The following is an 8230-nucleotide window of genomic DNA, read 5'->3' on the forward strand; positions in this document are numbered from 1 at the left end:
CGGGCTACTATAGACGCTTTGTGCAAGACTTCTCTAGGATAGCCAAGCCCATGACTACCTTGATGAAGAAGGAAGCAAAGTTTGAATGGAGTAACCAGTGTGAGAATAATTATTGGGATTGGTTTTATTGGGATTTTCAAGTTAGGGTTTTAACCTAGACCTAATGAGTCAATTGATTAGAATAGTTAGGTGATGATTTTAATTATGATAATCAATTATATTTTCAGATTTATATAAAGGCTTAAAGTGTTGATTTTTATTGATTTTAAAGGCGGAAAAAGTATGTTCTCATACTAGGGATTGGTTTTACAAATTGAGACGATTATATTATTGAAAATCGATTGAATTCTAAGGTTTAAATGAGGTTTTAGATTTTATAAAGTTGTTGGAAATTTAATGAACATGGAAATAATTTAAGTTTTTGATGATAGGAGGTGATTTATGAGTGAGTGCTCGTTATTGCAAAGTGGCCCCTACGCTTAGGTATTCAAGGTACGTACAAGTCTGGGGCGACCACTCTATTTGTCAAGGACATTACATGATTGTTGATGATGTGAATTATATTATGTGGATTCATATTTGCTTCGGTGAACGATCATGTGGATTAATATTATTGGAATTATTGAATTGTTGATTGAACAAGCATGTTGGGATTATTATGAGTATGGATTTCATTGTCAATCATGTTGTTCAATATTTATGCATGTATGGTTTGTTTCACATGCAAGGGATGGATTATTTATTTGTATGCTATTAGGGATGTCTAGCATACTTTGAGCCAATTATTTATTGGAAATTTTGTCAGAAAGGACCTTTTAAAATTCAAAAATTGTGACAAATGATCTTTTAAAAAAAATGTTGTGAGAAAAGACCCAATTCAAAAAAAAATTGTGAATAAGGACCAAAGGCCATTTTCCGGTGGTCAACGCCAATTATCCGGCGTTGACCAGCACGTGACTTGCATGTGATTCGTTTTTTAACAAAAAAGAAATCCTTCCAAATTACTCCCTCCCTTATTTCCTCAACTAACTAACTAATCTTTTTTTAAAAAAAAACTGTAGCTTTTCTCTCTCCTCAAGCCACTGTGTTTTCCGCCATTTTCTTCCTCATTGAATCTACGAAATTGTTCTTTGCAGTTTATACCAACCAAATTCCCGTAACCCTTTTGCTTGTCGTGCCTTTTCGTGCAAGGTAATACTAAAAGCCCGAGTTTTTTGCTCAAATTTCCCCGATTTTTTTACTCTTGAAATTAGGGTTCTTAAGCTAATTAAGTTTTTGTTGATTATATTATAGAGGATAATCCTGATAATGAATTCTTGGGCTGCAAATTTGATTTTAAGAAAAATAAAGGGAGTGCCCATTTTGGTCTTACCCACTTAATTAAAAAAAATCCTTTGTCATCGTCGTCATCATCATCAACAAGATCTCACTCTTTTGTTCGATACAATCGATGCACAAAAGCTCCATATCTAACACTTCTGCACTCAAACTGCATTCATAATCTCCAGCAATCAATCAATCAACCAACCAACCAACCAGTACTTGCATTTTCTCTTTCCTACTCTCCAATGGAGGGTCTTCTCAAGCAATCCTCCATGGCTCCTCCTCCGTCCACCACACCATCCTTTCTCATTCCTCTTCTCTCAAATCTGAATCTCTCAGCTCCTTCAAACTCCTTCCCAACAAGCTCCGCCACCACCACCGGAATACTCTTAGTCACGGTGTTTCCCGCTGCAGCGCGGCTCTTATCTCCTCCATGTTAGGTTATGATACATATGACAAAACATAAATCATGCGGAACCTTAATGCCAGGAAACATATTATTTACACATAATCATTTAGCATAATTCAGATGCATACATTTTGTAGCGTGCCCTCCCTAGTTGCGCCCGAACCGAACAAGAACAAGTCTTTAGGGCTCCAAGTGTCGTCCCTCCGTAGATAGTCCACAGTACGTCCGGATCCGCCTTAAGCTTGACCAACTAGAATCGCCCTTAAGGTTCTAAGAATTTCGGCTAATAGGCTACAAGTGTTTGGCTGATTTCGTTCCAAAATCTTACCTTTTGAATACTTCAATTCTCGATCTAAATATGTGACCCTAGGCACCTATTTATAGAGTTTATGGAAAGGAATTATAATCCTATTAGAATAAAAATCTATTTAATTATAATCCTACTAGGACTCTAATTAAATAAACTTTATCTATTTAGGATTAGATTTAATCACATTACGAATCCCGGTAGCCTTAGGATTCCGAGTAACACACACGAGTGGCACAATGCACCGCACGCAGGCCTTACGGCCCACGCACAGCGCACGGCCCAGCTCGCCGCTGCCTTTGATCCGCGCGCGCCCAAGGCCTTGGCTGGGCCTGGCCTTTGCGCTGGGCATGGTCTTGGCTTTGGCGTGTGTTTGCGCTTTGGCTTGCTGGGCGATGGCCCGGCTTCGTGTTGGGCCTTCGTCTGGCAGGCCTCGTCCGATGCTAATTCGTACAATACGCTTCCGATTAAATTCTCGATTCCGGAATTTATTTCCGATACGAACAATATTTAATATTTCTGATTCCGGAATTAATTTCCGTTTCGAATAAATATTTACGTTTCCGGAATTATTTTCCGATTTCGATAATATTTCCGATTCTGACAATATTTCCGTTTCCGGCAATATTTCCGATTCCGGCAATATTTCCATTTCCAATAATATTTTCCGATACGTACCATGTTTCCGTTTCCGGCAACATCTACGACTTGGATAATATTTATATTCCGATACGATCCATATTTCCGTTTCCGGCAATATCATCGTTTCCGGAGTATTCACTTGCTTGCTTTTGACGATCTCATCCCCCACTGAAACCAAGATCCGTCGATTCCGAATATCCATAGATGGAGTATTTAATGCCATTAAATACTTGATCCGTTTACGTACTATTTTTTTGACCCTACGGGTTCAGTCAAGAGTAAGCTGTGGATTAATATCATTAATTCCACTTGAACTGAAGCGGCCTCTAGCTAGGCATTCAGCTCACTTGAACTCATTGAATTATTAACTTGTTAATTAATACTGAACCGCATTTGTTAGACTTAACATTATATGCATACTTGGACCAAGGGCATCATTTCCTTCAGTCTCCCACTTGTCCTTAGGGACAAGTGTGCATTTCCTAATTCCTTTGTCGCTCGATGCTTGCTCTTGAACATAAGGTAAGAGTTGTCATCCTTATTACGTCCAGGGGTGTTTCTCGGTTTCAGAGTTCAACTGATCAAATAAACAAGTAATCATAGCCTATGATTCATCCGAGCACGGCCATACATTTTACAGTTTCTAGCTCTCCGAGTGGCCTTGTACAACTTTTAGCATCTCATCCCGATTTATGGGAGGACAATCCCAATCTTGCGATGTTGAAATTAGACTTCGTTTGATAGGTGATTACCTGAGCGTTGCCTTTATAGCCTCCTTTTACGGTGCGACGGTTGGTCAACGTCAAAGTAAGCAGTTCTCAAACAAGTAATCTCAAATCACTCAGGTATTGAGGATTTAGTGTCTAATAATTTTAATGAAATTTACTTATGACAGATTTTCATCTCTTACGGTAAAGTTTCATAGGTCTGTCCGATACTAGTCTTCCCAAAGTAAGTATCTATGCAAATGATTATGACATTTCCATGTCCACATAGTTCAAGAAACAGAACTACTAGTCATCTTGCATTCTAGTCGTCTAACGTTTTCTATGCGTCCATCTTTATAGAAAACTCCGACCAGGGATCATTTTCAACTTTTGACATTCAAGTTCACTTTATAGACATCTCTTAGTCACAGGACTGGTCCTGACAGTCTATCTTGAATATTTCGTCAAATTGAAGGGACTCATCATTTAATAAACCACAAATTAAATGGAAAATTAATTCTATTCATTTATTGTGAATGATTAACCAATTATGTTTTACAAAGAATTAAACTCTAAAACTTTAAACTATTAAACAAGGACATCAAAGCCATTCTCCAATATGCTTGATTCCCATAGCTGCAGTGTGCGAGTTGTGCTTCGCCTGCGGCAGAGGTTTAGTTAATGGATCTGAGATGTTGTCATCAGTTCCAATCTTACTTATCTCGACTTCTTTTCTTTCAACGAACTCTCGTAGAAGGTGAAATCTACGAAGTACATGCTTGACTCTTTGGTGGTGTCTAGGCTCCTTTGCCTGTGCAATAGCTCCGTTATTATCACAATATAGGTCTATTGGTCTTTTAATGGAGGGGACTACACCAAGTTCACCTATGAACTTCCTTAGCCATATAGCTTCTTTTGATGCTTCATGTGCAGCAATGTACTCCGCTTCAGTTGTAGAATCCGCAATGGTGCTTTGCTTAGGAAAAACCCAGACTTTGATCAGAAATCATCTTTGTCGGTTTGGAAACTTGCGTCCGTATAGCCTTTAACAATTAATTCATCATCTCCACCATAGACCAGGAAGTCATCTTTGTGCCTTTTCAGGTACTTCAGAATATTCTTGGCAACAGTCCAATGTGCCTCTCTTGGGTCTGACTGGTATCTGCTCGTAGCACTGAGTGCGTACGCAACATCCGGGCGTGTACATATCATAGCATACATTATTGAACCAATCAATGATGCATATGGAATCCCATTCATTCGTCTACGCTCATCGAGTGTTTTTGGGCACTGAGTCTTGCTTAGAGTCATTCCATGAGACATGGGTAGGTATCCTCGCTTGGAGTCTGCCATATTGAACCTTTCAAGCACCTTATTGATATAAGTGCTTTGACTGAGTCCAATCATCCTTTTAGATCTATCTCTGTAAATCTTGATGCCCAGTATGTACTGTGCTTCTCCTAGATCCTTCATCGAAAAAAATTTCCCAAGCCAAATCTTGACAGAGTTCAACATAGGAATGTCATCTCCGATAAGTAATATGTCGTCGACATATAATACTAGAAAAGCAATTTTGCTCCCACTGACCTTCTTGTACACCCAAGATTCGTCTGCGTTATTGATGAAACCGAAGTCACTGACTGGTTCATCAAACGTATATTCCAGCTCCTTGATGCTTGCTTCAATTCGTAGATTGATTTCTTAAGCTTGCATACCTTTTTAGCATTATTTGGATCCTCAAAACCCTCAGGATGTGTCATAAACACAGTTTCTGTTAATATGCCGTTTAAGAAAGCGGTTTTGACATCCATCTGCCATATTTCGTAATCGTAATATGCAGCGATTGCTAACATTATCCGAATAAACTTTAGCATTGCAACTGGTGAAAAGGTTTCATCGTAATCCACACCGTGGACTTGCCTGTAACCTTTTGCAACCAATCTAGCTTTGAAAACTTCAACTTTTCCATCCTTGTCCTTTTTCAGTTTGAAAACCCATTTGCTTCCTATGGCTTGGTAGCCATCTGGCAAATCGACCAAATCCCATACTTGGTTTTCTAACATGGAGTCTAATTCAGATTGCATGGCATCTTGCCATTGCTTGGAGCTAGGGCTCGTCATAGCTTGTTTGTAAGTCGCAGGTTCATCACTTTCAAGTAATAGAACATCATAGCTCTCGTTCGTCAAAATACCTAAGTACCTTTCCGGTTGAGATCTATATCTCTGCGATCTACGCGGGGTTACATTTCTAGATTGACCATGATTCTCACCAGATACTTCTAAAGATCTCTGAGTTTCATCCTGAATGTCATCTTGAGCATTCTCTAGAGTTTGTTGTTCGACTCACATTTCTTCGAGGTCTACTTTTCTCCCACTTGTTATTTTGGAAATGCGATTCTTTTCCAAAAAGATACCATCTCGAGCAACAAACACCTTGTTCTCAGATGTATTGTAGCAGTAATACCCCTTTGTTTCCTTTGGATAGCCCACAAGGATACATATGTCAGATTTTGGATGAAGTTTGTCTGAAATTAATCGTTTGACGTATACTTCACATCCCCAAATCTTAAGAAAGGACACATTTGGAGGCTTTCCAAACCATAACTCATAGGAGTCTTTTCAACAGCTTTAGACAGAGCTCTATTTGTAGTGAGTGCAGCTGTATTTAGTGCATGTCCCCAAAATTCTATTGGAAGTTCGGCCTGACCCATCATTGATCTAACCATGTCTAGCAAGGTTATGTTCCTCCGTTCCGACACACCGTTCCATAGTGGTGTTCCAAGAGGAGTCAATTCTGATAGAATTCCACATTCTTTCAGATGGTCATCAAATTCATAGCTCAGATATTCGCCGCCTCTATCAGACCGCAGTGCCTTAATATTCTTGCCTAATTGATTCTCTACTTCACTCTGAAATTCCTTGAATTTGTCAAAGGATTCAGACTTATGCTTCATTAGGTAGACATAACCATATCTACTGAAGTCGTCAGTGAAAGTGATAAAGTAGCTGAAACCACCTCTAGCATTTGTACTCATTGGTCCACATACATCTGTATGGATTAAACCCAATAGTTCAGTTGCTCTTTCTCCAACTTTAGAGAAAGGTTGCTTTGTCATTTTTCCAAGTAAACATGATTCGCACTTACCATAATCCTCTAAGTTAAATGGTTCTAGAATTCCTTCCTTTTGAAGTCTTTCCATGCGTTTCAAGTTAATATGGCCTAATCGACAATGCCACAAATAGGTGAGATCTGAATCATCCTTTTTGGCCTTTTTGGTATTTATGTTATAAACTTGTTTGTCGTGATCTAATAAATAAAGTCCATTGACAAATCTAGCAGATCCATAAAACATCTCTTTAAAATAAAACGAACAACTATTGTCTTTTATTAAAAAGGAAAATCCCTTAGCATCTAAGCAAGAAACAGAAATGATGTTTTTAGTAAGACATGGAACATGGAAACACTCTTCCAGTTCCAAAACTAGCCCATAGGGCAACGACAAATAATAAGTTCCTACAGCTAATGCAGCAATCCGTGCTCCATTTCCCACTCGTAGGTCGACTTCACCCTTGCTTAACCTTCTACTTCTTCTTAGTCCCTGTGGATTGGAACATAAGTGTGAGCCACAACCTGTAATATCCAAGAAGTTGAATTAGCAAGTATACAGTCTATAACGAAAATACCTGAAGATGGAACGACTGTTCCGTTCTTCTGATCTTCCTTTAGCTTCAAGCAATCTCTCTTCCAATGCCCCTTCTTCTTGCAATAGAAGCATTCGGATTCAGAAGTGGGTTGACTGACCTTCCTCTTTTTAGACTTGGCGCCAGTTTGCTTAGTTGGGCTGGCCTTGTTGCCACCTTTCTTAGCATTCCTCTTCTTTCCAGATTTCTTGAACTTTCCCCCACGCACCATAAGCACATCTTGCTTATCACTTTTGAGCGTCTTTTCAGCGGTCTTCAGCATACCGTGAAGCTCAATGAGCGTTTTGTCCAGACTATTCATACTGTAGTTCAGCTTTAACTGATCACACCCGCTATGAAGAGAATGGAGGATGGTGTCTACAGCCATTTCCTGAGAGAATTGTTGATCCAGCCGACTCATATTCTCAATGAGTCCAATCATTTTGAGAACATGTGGACTTACGGGCTCGCCTTTCTTAAGCTTGGTCTCAAGAATTTGCCTATGGGTCTCGAACCTTTCGACTCGAGCCAGATCTTGGAACATGTTCTTTAACTCACTAATGATCGTGAAAGCATCTGAGTTGATGAACGTTTTCTGCAGATCTGCACCCATGGTTGCAAGCATTAGACATTTTACATCCTTGCTGGCATCAATCCAACGATTGAGGGCTGCCTGAGTGACCCCTTCGCCTGCAGCTTCGGGCATCGCCTCTTCCAGGACATACTCCTTTCCTTCCTGCATAAGAACTATTTGCAAGTTCCTTTGCCAGTCAAGGAAGTTTTTCCCGTTCAACTTCTCCTTTTCGAGAATTGATCGAATGTTGAATGAATTGTTGTTTTCCATAATTAAAACTACAATTGAAAAAGAATAAACAAATAAATAATCATTCACAGTTTCTCTTAATAAACTTAAATTCTAGCATACATGCATAATTTAATGTTCATTAAGCATTTTATTCAAGTCATGTGTTCCGGCAGGTGTGAATAAAATGATTCCAAGATCCTAAAACCCATTGAAGAATTAAGCACATTATGTATTTAGACTCAATTCTAAAATCTTTTAGGTAAGCAAAAGCCTTTTGCTAATAGTCTAGAAACTACTCTTGGTTGATAGGTACGTCTAAGAGCTTATTAGGTAAACCTATCGATTTTGCCACGACAT

This window comes from Spinacia oleracea, chromosome 4, assembly GCF_020520425.1.
Source record: "Spinacia oleracea cultivar Varoflay chromosome 4, BTI_SOV_V1, whole genome shotgun sequence".
Classification (NCBI taxonomy): Eukaryota; Viridiplantae; Streptophyta; class Magnoliopsida; order Caryophyllales; family Amaranthaceae; genus Spinacia; species Spinacia oleracea.